The sequence below is a fragment of the Cupressus sempervirens genome, chromosome 6 (assembly GCF_028749045.1).
Source record: "Cupressus sempervirens isolate cs-2001-9-10 chromosome 6, ASM2874904v1, whole genome shotgun sequence".
In the NCBI taxonomy this organism is placed as follows: Eukaryota; Viridiplantae; Streptophyta; class Pinopsida; order Cupressales; family Cupressaceae; genus Cupressus; species Cupressus sempervirens.
The window spans coordinates 558,815,296-558,832,362 of NC_143123.1; the positions used below are offsets into that span (position 1 = coordinate 558,815,296).

At 33.9% G+C, this 17,067-nt stretch overlaps 1 pseudogene; it reads right to left on the reverse strand.

Moving 5' to 3' along the window:
• Positions 1-2,654: 2,654 nt before the first annotated feature.
• On the reverse strand, positions 2,655-5,312 carry LOC149553482 (putative aldo-keto reductase 3; annotated as a pseudogene).
• Between the last annotated feature and the right edge of the window lie 11,755 nt (positions 5,313-17,067).

Genomic DNA, 17,067 nt, shown 5'->3' on the forward strand with positions numbered 1-17,067 from the left:
GGACAGTCTAAACCCTGACTCTTGAGGATCAAGCCTCATTCTGGGGATGATTCTATGACTTATGATTGGACCTTGTTATCTTTTATCGATCTTAGGTATCTAGGTGTTCTATCTAGATCCTTGAAGATTATGCTCTATTCTAGAGATAGTCTTCTAAATGCTATTACTCTCAGGTATCTAGGTGTTCTATCTGGATCCTTAAAGGTTAAACTTCATTCTGAAGAAACCTTTTAAATGCTTATCAATTTTAGGTATCTAGATGTTCTGTTTGGATCCTTAAAGATTATACTCTGTTCTGGAGATAGTCTTTTAAATGCTACCAATCTTAGGTATCTAGGTGCTCTACTTGGATTCCTTGGGATTAAGCTTTGTTCTAGAGATAGTCCTTAAAAGCTTATCAATTCACTAGTACATTTGACCCCAATTTTTGACCAAAATTTTTGACCATCTATTAAAATGTTTTAGATTGGTCGAAATATGCAAGGAAAAATATCTTTTTTTTGAAATCCATGCTCGTGTTGGTCTAATTTTTGACCAACACGGGCTTCATATGTTAAAATTTTTTAAAAAGTGGGAAAAACTTATTGTTGCTAAGGACAAAAATGGAGGAAGGGTTTCATAGGCTGGAGGAGGCAAAGGCGAAGGTTTTTGAGAAAGGGGCATCTATGTATAGGGGGTGCGTGGAGACGGGTGTGGCAGCGGTGGTGTTAATGAAATCCTTGCAATCAATGTTGTCATCTGCTAATGAGGAGGCCAAGTTAGGGCTGAAGATGAGAGTGGTGGCATTGGTTAATGAGGATGGGGTGTTTTGATAATTTAGGATTTGTTAATTGCTAGTTTTGACATCACTAGTGCAACAATAGAATGGGCAATGGTAAAACTCATTCATAATCTAGATAAAATGGAAAAGGTCCAAGGGGAGTTAGAGGAGGTTGTAGGTCATAGTAGAAGAGTGGAGGAATCTGATATTGATCATCTACCTTACCTTCATGCAATGGTGAAAGAAGTGCTTCGACTGTATCCTCCTGGTCCTCTTTTGATCCCTCATAAAGCATCAAGATCTTGTGAAATAGGGGGTTTGTGATCCCCAAAGACACATAAGTATGGGTTAATGTGTGGGCGATTGCGAGGGATCCTATTGTGTTGGAAGGAGCCTTCCAAATTTATGCGAGAGAGGTTTTTGGAGGGAGAGGGAGCTATTGTTGACTTTAAGGGACAAGATTTTGAGCTTATACCATTTGGAGTAGGGAGAAGAATATGCCTAGGGCTTCCTTTGGCTGATAAGATGCTTCATTTAATTTTGGCTTCGCTGGTTCACTCCTTCGACTGGAGTCTTCCTAATGGAATGAGCACAAAGGAACTAGACATGGACTATATATTTAGAGTGGTATTGTGGAAGAGTCAAAATTTGGAAGCAATCCCACTACACCTGCAACATCACTTGTATTAATTCTTTAATATTAAGGTAATTTCTTCAATACGTTGGATCACAAAGTCTAATATGATAATGCCGTTTAGAATGGAGGTGTCATAATATATTTAGTAAGTTGACTGACTTTCCCTATAATAATTTTATTAGTGTCTAAGACTCTAAAGTATCAAGAAAAGTGACATCTGTGTACACAACATAGTGAACGAGGGCTACCATTTCTTTCTTAGGTGTCACACCTCTGTATCAAGAGAGACATACCCATACAACGTAGACCCTTCCCGCACTTTACATTGCACTACTTCTGTGCATATCAATGAATTTGAATGCAATATTATAAATAATTTCTGCATGCAACTTCTTACCATTATATACTTATTTTTGTTTAAATTAATATGATCGTAAACGAGTTTGAAATTTGTATTAGAAAGACTTTGAGATTTTTATATGGTTTTTGTAATGTAATATGGGTCTTATTCAATGTTATACCACTTCTCTAAGTGTGTTTCATATTGTTTCAAGGAAATTCAAGGAAATTTGGATTTATTTGTAGCTACGGGTTCTTGTGCTTTGTCTTGATAATAAAACATGTAATTGGCATCGGATGGAAATTCTAGATTATCTACTTTGAAATGTGAATTTGTTGACATATGGGGTGAAAACCTCTAATGTATCCTTGGCATGCACTGATAATAAATGGCATATTGTTATCCTGATATCCAAGCCCACAAGTTATGTGGAGTAACAATGGTTGAATATCGAAGTCTCTGAGAGAACCTTGGAGACATTACGACTCATTTATTGGATCTTTATTACTAACTCCTGCTTAAGATCCATGTGGAAGGGTTTGGGTTTATCACTAGTCCATAAATATTGTCATGCATAAATGTTAAAATGCCAGTATCATTACTATTAATGAAATATATTTCCACCAGGTTTATAAAACTCTTTATAGAGTCATTTACCAAAAGCTCCCTATTAATAGGCTCTGAAAATACTCTATTAATAGACTTTAAAAATACTAAATTTTCAATAATAAGCATTTATAACTGATATAGTACAAGGCTAAAAAATCCATTTATTTAGATTCTTTTTTTTTAATGCTGCTAACTCTTCAGAGCCCTTTATTCATCTAGCTCAATTGCAAATGTTCTGCTCTGGAACACAAACATTTACGTGCTTTAATTCAATGGAGAGTGTTGTATGGGGAAATTTTTGAATTTATTCAGGTCAATTGCAAATCAACAGCTCTGTGTCGGTCTCCAGCTGCAGCATCTATAGGAAAGATGGTTTTGATTTCATTCATGTCATCTGCTGTCAATTTTATCGAGAGAGAAGATATTATCATCCAGGTTCTTCATCTTGGTGGTTATAGGAATGGGCACAACATCATTTCCCTGGTCTTGAACCCATGCAAGAGCAACCTGGCTTGGGTTGCACCCTTTTCTTAAACTGATCTTACTTAGCTTTAGTAATAGATCTTGGTTCTGCTCAAGATTCTCACCTTAAAACCTCAGATTCCCCTGTTTAACAGATCAATTATTATGATATGAAACAATCAACAATGACAAAATCAAATCAAATTAATTTTCACCTTTATTGTCAGTCTTGTCATGTAGATTTTTGTTTAGATTTTACTTTGTTGTTCAATCTCAATGTTTGAACTCAAGATCAGATCATCTTTAAAATGGTACAATTATTAAATGGAAAAAAATATCCTATCCTTTACCTTACGAAGTCATTATCTATCACACTTTGAAGAAGTTTTCCTCCTGTGCTGAAGAAACCCATGCCTAAAGGACTGTATGGAACAATCCCAATCCCCAACTCCCTATGAATGGAATAAAATGAAATAAAATAAATATAAGTAAGCTTGTATTCCTTATCTAAGTTCAAATGGAACAAAGTTCAAAAAAAAATCTTATTAAAAACTTCAACTTTTGGTATATACTGTGAACCCAATTCACAAATATTTATTCTCAGTTCTCTGGAATCTATAAAGTAAACATTGAATCACTGACTGTTGAGGTATTATATCATCACAAAATTTACCTAGAGGTGGGAATAATTTGGGCCTCAGAATCCCTACTCTAGAGAGACCATTCAAGCTGCACAACAGTGATTGGATGCACTACATGGGCCCTACGGATTGTTGAAGCAGAGGCTTCAAATAGACCCACATATTTTATATTTCCCTCTTCTACCAACTTCTTCAATTCACCCATCTGTATAAAAGGAAAACTAATTTTCTTGTTATCATATTTCTTATGCTTTGCTAGGCGTCGGTAAAGAGCTAGAGGGATACAATCTTGCCCTCCAAAGCCATACAACCTTGATTATTAGACACATATTTTCTAGTGAAATTAGAGGTTTGAAATTTTGATTTTTTTGTTTTTGAGACAAATTCATTGACTCATGTTACATTAGCTTCATAAGAACTCATCTCTCATGACAATAAGCTGGAGTAGTATTGCACTTAGTGACCTTCTAGAAAGGCTTAATGCTTCACCTTATGAGCATCATCTAAATGTAATGAGTACTATGTGTTCCATTCATTCTTATAAAAAATGAGTTCTTGTGAACCACTATTAAAATAACTTGTGTCAATGCGTTTCACTAGAAAACCACACAGTTGAATCCTTGTAGTAAAATCACAATTTGACTTGCTGTAGAAACTATTTCATACTTATCAATCTCAAGAATTGATATGTAAAATATATTTCTCACATCAAATCAAATTCAAGATTCAACTATGTAGTTTTTGGAGAAAAACCATTGCCCAAAATTTTATAAATAAGATTAAAATATAAAACCTGTCACAGTAGTACAGATTTTGAATCTTAAAACTTACAGTGCCATGAAAAAATAGTATTTTGGTGCAAGGTTAAGGGTTTGGAATTTGAAGACTTATAGTAGCTTCTATGGGTACAATAATATCCACCCTATGCTGGTAATAAAGATCAATGTAGTCTATATCAAGCCTCTTGAGGCTTGCTTCACAGGCAACCCTGACATATGTAGGATCTCCCTTCACACCAAATTCTCCATTACTCCAAGTCAATCCAAACTTAGTTACAATATGCACCTTCTCTCTGATACCTTTCAGAGCCTATTTAGGAAGGAACAATAAAAGCATTATGCACGGTGGTAGAACAATCAAGCTCAGAGAATTAATATATTAAGAAATAGAAATAGTACGAGCTTGAAATAAGATGTGCATCTTTTGATCAATCAATGGTTTTAACAAATGCATCTTTTGAGTAATATTGATCACTTTTCAGTGATGGGTTATATAGTTTTCAGCTATGTAAGCATTTGGTACAGTTGATGCTTCCGCAGCTCATAATTATGTTATAATGTTGAATTACTTTTCAGAAGAGTCTTCTAGTGTAGGCTAGAAAAGAAACGTTAGAACTTAAGTATAAACACACAAGAGAGCTTGTTAGGTTTGTTTACATGAATGATCCAATGTTTTCCAAGATGACACAAAATAAAACAGCATGTATGGTAGAACCATTTTTTAAATTGTAAAGTGAAACTTCTTGACACCTAACATATAGAAACTGTTATCCAAATTTGCTCATCTACATCACCACTTATCAGTTACAGCAGTAATCTTAAACTATATCATAGCAGTAACTGGGAGCCAGGCATGCTTAGATCAACATGTATGGTAGTCACAATCAAACATGGATTTCAAGAATTTTTAAGGAAATGAAAGCATTTCATTTTATTCATGTTGCCTATCCAAGAACCTTGAATGGCACAAAGAAATCTTACTCCTTTTGTCATATATTCTATCTTGGCTATATTTATAAGATGTGTCTGTATAATCTTTTGTCTAACATGAGAAGTCATACAAAATATTTGGAAATACCTTCATCTCTCAGTTACAAGGCATAGAATCATGCTAAATTGCTTTAATCCACCTTAGGTTCAGATTTCTTGATTATGCTTTGCAAATATTGATACACTGTTATCCTCTTTTGTAAATCCAATTTGACATTATTTGATTGGTAGTTGCTCTGTATTATGCATTAATGGTAGTCCATGTTCGGAGAATGTAATCCCATCTTTGTTATATGAATAGAGTTCGCATAAGAGATGTTGGTATGGTTTTTATAAAGCAGGTTAACAACTCTATCTTCTAAATTCTTTCTTATAAATGGACATTTGGATATGGTGATAGTAATGAAGGGTCTATATTGGTCAATATGATTGTGTTGGAACAGACAAGCAAAGGAAGTAATCAAAGCAATTAAGAAACGCATTGCCAATAAGAATCCTAAGATCCAAATTCTTTCTCTGACAGTTAGTATTGAATAATATTATAAATTTCTATATACATTTTGATTTATTTTAAGTTATCATTACTGAGATATTTGGTTGAATTCTGAGTGCAAAAAATTTACTATAGTAAGAATTCATTTATGATTGAATTTGATGGATAACTTTGATTTAATATTTGCCTGGTTATTTTTGCAGCTATTAGAGACACTTACAAAAAATTGTGGTGATATTGTTCACTTGCAAAGGATGAAGTAGCCTGCCTTTTGAGGGGCAAAGAGACTGCCAAGATGCTCTTCCTTAGGTTCAAGGATGCCCATGCCAGAAACAAGACTATCAACTCTAATTCAAGTCCCAATTTTCTCTCTAATTCTGAGCCAAATTGTCTCAGGAATCATTTCATACAGTCAAAAGTCAAGTTGGGAACATAGTATCTTAGATCTAATGCCCATGTCCAAAATGTTGAACTTACCTTCAAAGAAGTCCTCTTGCATTGGAAGTAGGATTTCTAGCCTGAAAAACGTGCACATTACTCCAAGTAAGTCGATGGGTTAGGGGAATTTTGAAGGTAAAGACAATGACTCAACTGTGGAGATGATATGCAAAACCTTAGTTTGAATGTGAGATGGACAAACAGATTCCCCTTTAGTCTACCTTATGGAACTATTGTCATTTATCAACCATACAAATCTTTTTATCTCTTAGTTGCTACCTTTTAGAAGGAATTCAACTTAGGTAATGAAGGTCACTGAGTTTGAATGTGAGATGAGACACAAACTCATGTACTATTAGGAATATCCATTCATATGGAGCTCACATGACTTTTCAACAATGTGCCAATTTATTTCTCATAGTTTCTTTACAATAAAATTGTAGTAGCTCTACGCTTTAAAGTCTACATTCTTAAAACAAAATTATGTAATGTGGTAAAAAATATTTGTGATGGTTTTCTATTAATTATTTAATGAAAATGCTAGGAATGGTTTTTTCCTTCTGTAAGGTTGATTGATCATGATGCATCTTAATTTATCTAACAAGACAAAAATTAAATACTGAGTCAAAGCTAATGTTCAATTTATTCATGTTCTTTGTAATTAGGATACAATGGCCAGGTGACCAGTTGATCTAGAGGAGGAGTTGAGGTTGATGTCTGAAGAAGTATGTGGTTATGTGGAAGCTGTTCTGAATAGTCTTGCTGCAAATGTACCCAAAGTAAGAAGCTTAGAACATCCTTGAATTAAAACACTACAAAAATAGGTGTTCTTCTGTATGGTTCTCATGAGTATTAACTTGTCCTTCAATGACTGACAGGTTGTGGTGCTCTGCCAAGTTGAGAAAGCCAAAGAGGAAATGCTGACTCAACTTTATAGCTCTGTCAGGTGAAGGTTAATTACATGTGGCTAATATGGCCATGGTACTAGTTATATTTTTTTCGTGTTTTCCTCATATATTATTTTTCAATTCTACTTCAAACAGCTCTTAGAGTACAGCAAAGATTGAAGAACTTCTCCAAGAAGATCAGAATGCAAAAAGGAAACGTGAGAGATTCAAAAAATAGGCATCTTTATTGTCAAGACTTACTCATCAATTAAGTATCCATGATGTTCGAGCAACAAGTGATAATTTTTCTTCAAATGGAGGTACTTGATATATTAGTTTTTGTTAAGTGAAATGTTTCTTTTCATAGTAATAAGTTAATACTTTTAATAGAGTATAATTTATCGTAGATTTCAGTCCCATTGTCATCCCTTGTCCCCTCCTAACATGGTTTCCATGATATACTAGAATCTTTTTTCAATCACTAGAACATGATATTAGATCTTACTAGGCTCTTGTGTCAAATGATTTTCTTTTGGACGAGGCCACTACTAGTTTTGAGGCTATTGTGATATGTAATGATATAGCCAAAGATAATAAGAAGACTTCTATCATTTTTAGTAACTCTCATCCTTAGACATTTGATGTGTGCCAGATAAGGGTAGGTTGGTTGGGGTTGAATGTCATGAAATCTGATCTAAAGTACTTTGATTATAGTTCCAAGGATGTTTGTGGGGTGCTTGTTCAGCACCCTAGGATAGAGAGGGAAGTTATTGATTACTCTTATTTTGTTAAGAATGTTCATGCTAATGGTGTGAAGGTTGTCATGGCCTCTGATTTTTCTACAGTAACAATACTGAAGCCTCTTGAGGAATTTGGGGTGGATATCATCTTTGGGTCTTCTCAAAGATTTGGTGTCCCCCTAGACTATGGGGGCCCCTCATTTATATTGCTTGGTTACATCTTAAGAGTAAAAATGAATGATGCCTGGTAGGATTATTGGAGTTAATGTGGATTCCCATAGGAATCCTATGCTAAGGATGGAAATGTAGACAAGGGAGCAACACATCAAGCAAGATAATGCCACTAGAAATATCTACATGATACAGGCATTAACTACAATATATCTTCTATGTATGCAATCTATCATGGTCTGGGAGGATTGAAAAAAAATGTAGAATGTGTACATGGTTTGGCGGGAGCATTTATTAGTGGATTAAAAAAATTAGGCACTATTAATGATGAGGATGCTCCATTACTTGATATTGTAAAGGTTATATGCTTATTGTTAAGCAAGGGGAGATGGGCATCAAAACTTCTATCATTACTGTCTCAACTCATGGAATGAATCTTGTAAGTGCTACAATTTGTGGAATGAAAATTGTTGTTGTTTGAACTATTGCTAAAGAAAATGAAGGATGTAGAGGAAAATAAGGAAACCTTGTAGAACTTATGATTACCTATCCTTCAATGCATGGTGTGTATGAAGAGGGTATTAAATAAGATATGTTAAATCATTCATGACAATGATAGTCAAGTGTACATGGATGGTGCAAACATGAATGTGTAGGTTGGACTAACTAGCTCGAGTTGAATTGGAGTGGATGTATGCCATCTCAATCTTTAGAAGACATTCTACATTCTACACTCTGGTATGGGGCCTATAGGAGTAAAGAAGCATTTGGCACCATTTTTACCATCACAACCTCTGGTACCAATAAATGGAATTTTTACTCCTGAAGGGAATCCACAACCACTTGATATGATATCAACAGCACCATGGGGCTCAACCATGATTCTACCAATATCAATAAAAAGGGAGACTACAGAAATTGAGAATGGGAAAATGGACATTAAACATACTAGTTTGATGGAAGATAATGTGTATAGAGAAAAAATTATAAATCCTTATGTTTTGGAATGACAAGTAGGGTAGATAGAGTTGAATGAAGGCTCTGACAGGAATAAAAAGAAACACAAGGCAATCAATAGTTGTAGATAGTTCAAGAATTGACTTATTCCTAATATAGAAAATAGTGCAAAACTTAAAGAGAGATTAACATTTATCAAGTGGATTTGATCATCTCAGGGTCAGATAAACTTCTATTAGTCAGGAATAAAATAGAAGATACAACTCCATTGTAAAATAAACAATTTGTAAGACAAAATTATCAGACCCCAATTCTTGAGTAAATTAGGAACCAAATGCTGACAAAATATCCTCACAACCCTATTCAAGAGAAAATTTTGACTAACAAGCATTGATATGATCCCACAACTTAATTTTGGAGTTAGCTACAAATATTTCAAATGCACTATTAGGGGAGCTTCCACAAATTAGAGTGGACAGTCCATTTCATGTCCGTCCGTTTCTTTTATTGGAAAATATCTAGAATCATAGAATGACTTGTCTATCTTGGGTTTAACTGTAGCACTAATTATATTTTTATTAAAAAAATAATTTTTTCTTTCAAATGATTTCATCCCTTTGACTTGAAGAAAATAACAGCCTAGTTCCAAACACTACATGGTTTTCTTAGCCTTTGATGAGTAGTTGCTGATGCACAATGAATTATGGAAAACAAATGTCTGACACTAACCACAATTTCATTCTGAAAAGTGAAAATTATTAGTTGGGCCTGTATAATAAAGTTTCTTGTCTGTTCATTTACTCTTTTATTTTTGATTAATAACTTACTCATTAAAAATTATGCAGATCTTTCACCTCCACATTTTAGCCCTCTTGTGATCTGTGTCTTGCAAAAGTGCCTTCAAGTTGTCAAGTCAAGTTCCAAAAGTCAAAAGCTTGCCCACCAGACAATGATTTCATTCTATGTGGCCAGTGTGATGAACTTTCTTTTGCAGGCTCAGGTGTGCATCTATTCTTCCTCATATAGTTCATTCTAATTTTGAAGTCAGATCCTTATGTTGACAAGTGGATATTTCCTCTCACAGGCTAATTCAAGGTCATTATCTTTCACAATTGTGACTACTTTGCTTCCAAAAATCAAAGTTATATGTGACTACTAGTTTTGATATTGTAAAGGTTATATGCTTATCGTTAAGCAAGGGGAGATGGGCATCAAAACTTCTATCATTACTGTCTCAACTCATGGAATGAATCTTGCAAGTGCTACAATGTGTGGAATGAAAATTGTTGTTGTTTGAACTGTTCCTAAAGAAAATGAAGGATGTAGAGGAAAATAAGGAAACCTTGTAGCACTTATGATTACCTATCCTTCAATGCATGGTGTGTATGAGGAGGGTATTAAATAAGATATGTTAAATCATTCATGACAATGATAGTCAAGTGTACATGGATGGTGCAAACATGAATGTGCAGGTTGGACTAACTAGCTCGAGTTGAATTGGAGTGGATGTATGCCATCTCAATCTTTAGAAGACATTCTACATTCTACACTCTGGTATGGGGCCTATAGGAGTAAAGAAGCATTTGGCACCATTTTTACCATCACAACCTCTGGTACCAATAAATGGAATTACTACTCCTGAAGGGAATCCACAACCACTTGATATGATATCAACAGCACCATGGGGCTCAACCATGATTCTACCAATATCAATAAAAAGGGAGATTACAGAAATTGAGAATGGGAAAATGGACATTAAACATACTAGTTTGATGGCAGATAATGTGTATAGAGAAAAAATTATAAATCCTTATGTTTTGGAATGACAAGTAGGGTAGATAGAGTTGAATGAAGGCTCTGACAGGAATAAAAAGAAACACAAGGCAATCAATAGTTGTAGATAGTTCAAGAATTGACTTATTCCTAATATAGAAAATAGTGCAAAACTTAAAGAGAGATTAACATTTATCAAGTGGATTTGATCATCTCAGGGTCAGATAAACTTCTATTAGTTAGGAATAAAATAGAAGATACAACTCCATTGTAAAATAAACAATTTGTAAGACAAAATTATCAGACCCCAATTCTTGAGTAAATTAGGAACCAAATGCTGACAAAATATCCTCACAACCCTATTCAAGAGAAAATTTTGACTAACAAGCATTGATATGATCCCACAACTTAATTTTGGAGTTACCTACAGATATTTCAAATGCACTGTCAGGGGAGCTTCCACAAATTAGAGTGGACAGTCCATTTCATGTCTGTCCGTTTCTTTTATTGGAAAATATCTAGAATCATAGAATGACTTGTCTGTCTTGGGTTTAACTGTAGCACTAATTATATTTTTATTAAAAAAATAATTTTTTCTTTCAAATGATTTCATCCCTTTGACTTGAAGAAAATAACAGCCTAGTTCCAAACACTACATGGTTTTCTTAGCCTTTGATGAGTAGTTGCTGATGCACAATGAATTATGGAAAATAGATGTCTGACACTAACCACAATTTCATTCTGAAAAGTGAAAATTATTAGTTGGGCCTGTATAATAAAGTTTCTTGTCTGTTCATTTACTCTTTTATTTTTGATTAATAACTTACTCATTAAAAATTATGCAGATCTTTCACCTCCACATTTTAGCCCTCTTGTGATCTGTGTCTTGCAAAAGTGCCTTCAAGTTGTTGAGTCAAGTTCCAAAAGTCAGAAGCTTGCCCACCGGACAATGATTTCATTCTATGTGGCCAGTGTGATGAACTTTCTTTTGCAGGCTCAGGTGTGTATCTGTTCTTCCTCATATAGTTTATTCTAAGTTTGAAGTCAAATCCTTATGTTGACAAGTGGATATTTCCTCTCACAGGCTAATTCAAGGTCATTATCTTTCACAATTGTGACTACTTTGCTTCCAAAAATCAATCAAGTATATCAATCCGATCATGGTTCAAAATATTTTCTTTGTGAATGGAGTCCATTGAGAAGTTTGCTTCATTTTTCCCAAGGCATATTATCCAAAGAGCAAGTGAGATCTAGTTTGGAATCAATAGATACTCACTTTTTGGGAAAAGGCAATCCTACTGTTCAATGATCTCTTTCCCAAGTGTTGTCACTTGTAGAGAATATAGATTGTGAGAGGAAATCCAGTGCAGCAACTGCATTTGCATCCTCCATAGTATCTGCAATGCTAGAGGAAATAGTGGAAAACTTTCCTTCCCTTGTTACATTATGCCATAAAGTGTTTGGAAAGAACTTTTCTATCTTGTTGGCTTTGTTGTGTGTGCACAGAGATCTTTTTGGTAGAATTGCTGAGGCCTGGGATGATTATTTCTTATTGGGTTTGAAGCTTGCCAGATATTCTTATCAGACAAGTAGAGATAATGGTAATCTCCAAGTACATCATGTTGATAAGTAAGACTCTTCTTTGGATGATGGGTTCAAATTTTATCAAATTTTATTGAATTTAGAGAAATAGATCAAGAATTGCTCCAGATATTATTTAATCATTTGTGCTTGGTGAATGCATTTTATGCCCAGCCTAAAATTAAAATGGAATTTATCCTTGGCTTAGACTGTGCAAGTTTTCCTTTTTCACATATATGCCAAAATAATTTTTTTTCGTTAATTGTAATTTTAATTCTATGAACCTCCTCTTCTTTTCCCTTCAAGATCTCGTGTCTTACTGTCTGATGTTTCTAAATAGTGGGCATATTCTTATGTATCTTTCCTATGTTTGTGGCAGCAGTAACACAATAAACAGAAAAATTGTCATTGATTTTGGAGCTGTAGTTTTATTTTAGACTTGCAGAACCTCTTCATCTAGAAGTAGAACATCCCTGATCCAAACTTGGCAGAAAGTGTACGTTTCATTTTACACGTGTTCTGGAAGGTTACTTTTCAAACAATTTTATCTCAAGTTTCACTTTGCATAATGGATAGAATGCACTATGAACCTTTTAAATTGGTAGTTTCATGAATCTTGATTTTGTTTTAAAATAGGATAACAATTCAGTGGATGTCTTGTTTGAGATTAAAATGGTGGGTATATGTTTAATCTAGTTCTGTACCGTATTGCCTACCAGCTTTCTTCAGCACACTGAAAAAGTTCTTTAAATGGCATTCTCTACTTTTTGTTTTCTACATGTTTTGAGTTTTTTGTTTTTGGTGAATTGTTGTGAAAGGAGATTCCTCCCATTATATTGAAAGAAAGTAATTTGATTACAATGACTTCCTATAATTTGGCTAAGATCATGATGTGAATGCCTTGAGTGATGTCTTGCAGTATTTTGATTTGATCAGGAGAAAATAGATTTCATTCAAGTTTATTAAATAAGCATATGTTTGCATGTTATTCGTTGCCAGTCTTTTCATTAGAGTGATGCATGCATCATGTCTTCACTCTTGCTTGCTGTTGAAATGCATCCTCAACCATGCCTCCTTTTGAATCTCTTCTCAAACCAGAAAGTGTTGTCAATGCCACAAACCTATAGACTCGATTCACTGTGTTGTTGATCACTCTTCTACCACATTCAAATTTGTTGAGTGATTTGTATTTTGTTTAGTAGATGTATTCCTATTTTAAGCTGTAGACAATGAATCAGAAATAGACTTGGTGAGCGTACTTCAATTGTCAGCTTGGTGAGCTAACTTGGGGAGCCGGCCTGGTGATCTAACATGGTGAGTGGGCTTAAAGTGGCAACTTGGTGGGGCAAGTTGGCGAGCCGAATTAGCAAGGCCACTTAGAGATGCGACATGGCGAGTTGACTTGGTGAGAAAACTCGATGAGCAAACCTAAAGACTGACCTTGATGAGGCACTTTGGTGAGGTGACTTGATGACCAAACTCAAAGAGTCAACTTGGCGAGCATACTTGCACTAGTGCATTTGGGTTCATTTTTTGACCTTCATTGATCAAATTTTTGACCCAATTTTTGACCAAATTTGACCAACCCATTGGTCAAAATTTATCTAGTCAAAATTTTGACCAACTCATTGGTACATGATTTCTCTCAATCATATAACTAATTATATATTTTTCATATTAGTTACTGTCAGTGTTTTTCAGGCATTCTATAAAATAGTTCACATGCCTTGCGTATGATATGACATTTTGCATGCATCCTACACTCTCTCTCATCCGGCTAATGATGGATTATGTAGAGTGATATGAAACCATGATGCTAAAAAACACACAATCAAATCCAAAATGAACTTGCACTATAAATTGGATTGTGGAAATCTAATATTGGTAAAATTGCATGCATGTCTACTAGGACAATCACAACTTAAACATATATTTGTCCTAGTAGACATGCATGCAAAATTAACAATATCAGATTTCCACAATCCATTTGTAATGCAAGTTCATTTTGGATTTGATTGTGTGTGTTTTTTAGCATCATGGTTTTATATCACTCTCTGTAATCCATCATCAGCCGGATGAGAGAGTACAGGATGCATGCAAAATGTCATATCATATGCAAGGCATGTGACTATTTTATAGAATGCTTGAAAAAAAATTTACACCTACCTGTTGGTAGAAATTTCTACCTTCATTGGTTGAAATTTCTACCTTCATTGGTCAAAATTTTTGACCTTCATTGGTCGAAATTTCTACCTTCATTGGTCAAAATTTTTGACCTTCATTGGTCAAAATTTCTACCTTTATTGGTCAAAATTTTTTACCTTCATTGGTCAAAATTTTTGACCTTCATTGGTCAAAATTTCTACCTTTATTGGTCGAAATTTTTGACCTTCATTGGTCGAAATTTTGACCAATTCCTGGCAGAACTTGCACCATGGCTATGGAGGTTTTTCGACCAACGTATTGGTTGAAATTTTGACCAACCAGAAGGTTGGTCAAAATTTTGATCGAAAAAATTCTGACCAATGGGTTGGTCGAAGTTGGTCGAAGTTTGGTAAAAAATTGGGTCGAATTTTCAACCAATAATGGTCAAAAAATGGTCTCAAATGTACTAGTGATTGGTCTCCGTGTCATCAACTTTGGAACCAATCTCATCTTCGCATCATGCTTTTTGATTTTTCTTTGAATTGAACGTGCTTCTCGCACATTCATTTAAAGAGGGGCAAAATGTAATACCCCAAAATTGGCTCATTTCCATGATACCAATTCTGGTATATTTCTGACCAATCCTAAAGTCCTATTCCATTAGATAAATTCTTATTCGGCTACTCGCTACTTGACTTAATTGTCAGATGCAAAAAACCCTAATCTGCATTCATCATGCTTATTATTTAATTCTTATAGTATTTACTCATATTAGTCACATTAAACCTATTGATTAATATTTAATTTAATTACTAAGTATTTATACTTTAATTAAATTAAATTATATCCTAAGGCTAATGTACTATCAAATTAAATTTATTTAATTTAATAAATGCCCCTATTTTAATTAATTAAATGAAATTATTTAATTAAGTGGAGAACTTACTTCTAATTAATTAAACAAAATTATTTAATTAAATGGGAAGCCATTCCTAATTAATTAAATGAAGTTATTTAATTAAATAAGAAAAGTGTCTCTAACTAATTAAATAGAATTATTTAATTAAATAGGAAGGGTAATTATGAGAGCATATCTCATTTTATTAAATTAAATATCTCACCATAATCTCTCTTCAGTTAAAAAAAAGGAAATTCCCAGTTCACTGTTGATCAAAAAGGAATTAAATCAGTTAACTCCTTATTCTACTCAAATTAAATCAGTTAACTCCTTATTCTACTCAAAATAAATTAGTTAACTCCCTCTAATTTGGGAATCTTCCTTTATGACTGAACTTCATCTTCAATCCTGACCGTTGATTGAAATCAATCTCAACCGTCGGAGGTTTTCAAGAAAATCTATATAAGAGACCCTCCTCTCTTCATTTCAAAAGAGGATGAATTTGGAATTTGTATCAAATTGCTGCTCGAATTCATACTCACATTTGCTCATATTTTACATACATTTGCATCCTTAGCTTAATTTCATTTAGTATAATATGCATATGATTAATCTAGTTTCCTTCACTTGTTCTAAGATTAGAATGCATTTCTCATTCTAGATTAATCTACATAATCATATAGATTAATTTCATTTTTTAAATCCTTCATTCTTAGAGGGTTTGGTTGCTTAAAACTTCAAATTTGAGGATATCTAACAAGCAATTCCCTTTAGATAGAAGGCAACAGGTCATCTTGCCAGCTGATTTTTGGATGAACAATCCAATGTTCATTCTGGGATGAATCCACATACAATGAACATGTTGAAGTGTGTGTGTTAGCAGAGGCCGCATATTCACGTATACAACACTAGAAATCAAAACCCTAAGCAAAGATACAGGGGACACTACCATAACTAAAAGAAACAAGGACATCAAGCATATGAATGCAAGACAAATACCATCAACACTCATAAATTTGAAGGATATTGTTATAACTGTCAAAAGTATGGAAACAAAGCATATGAATGCAAATCCAAACCTAAGCAGACATCAAAAAAATAACAAAAGGTACATCATCATGGAAATTCTTACAATTGGGATTACAATACAAGGTCCAGTTGTCACTATTGTGGAGAATATGGTCATGTTGCTAAAGATTGCATAAGGACACACTTTAGAGATAATTACAAAAAGTGGTTGAATGGAGAGATTATATGCTTTAGCTATCTTAAAGTTGGTCATGTAACCTAAAACTACCCAACTTGATCACCTACACCAAGCAATGAATTCAACAAAGCCAAAGGTAAGATAGATGTTGAAAAAGTAAATATCCAGATGAACAAAATACATAGAAATAAAGAAGCTTGCATCATTTCAAGCCAAGATGAGATCATTTTATCCAATGGATTAGGTGATTACATCACAACCAAAGTTAAGCAATCAAAGGTATGTATGGAACTAACATCTGAAATGATATATTTTACATCAGTTCCAAGAATTTAAGGTATGAAAAGGATTTATCAGCATAAATTAAGATACAATTAAATGATTAGAAGGATGAGACATTTTATCATTATGAGATATTCTATGTTATTGTCGAGTACTAGAAGAAATTGTCTTGATATTCGAGTAAGCTATATTGATTGAGCACAACGTAACACTTGTGGTGACTGAGCTAACAACTATGTAGGTACAAAGCATTAATGCAAGGTTTTTAATGCTATAT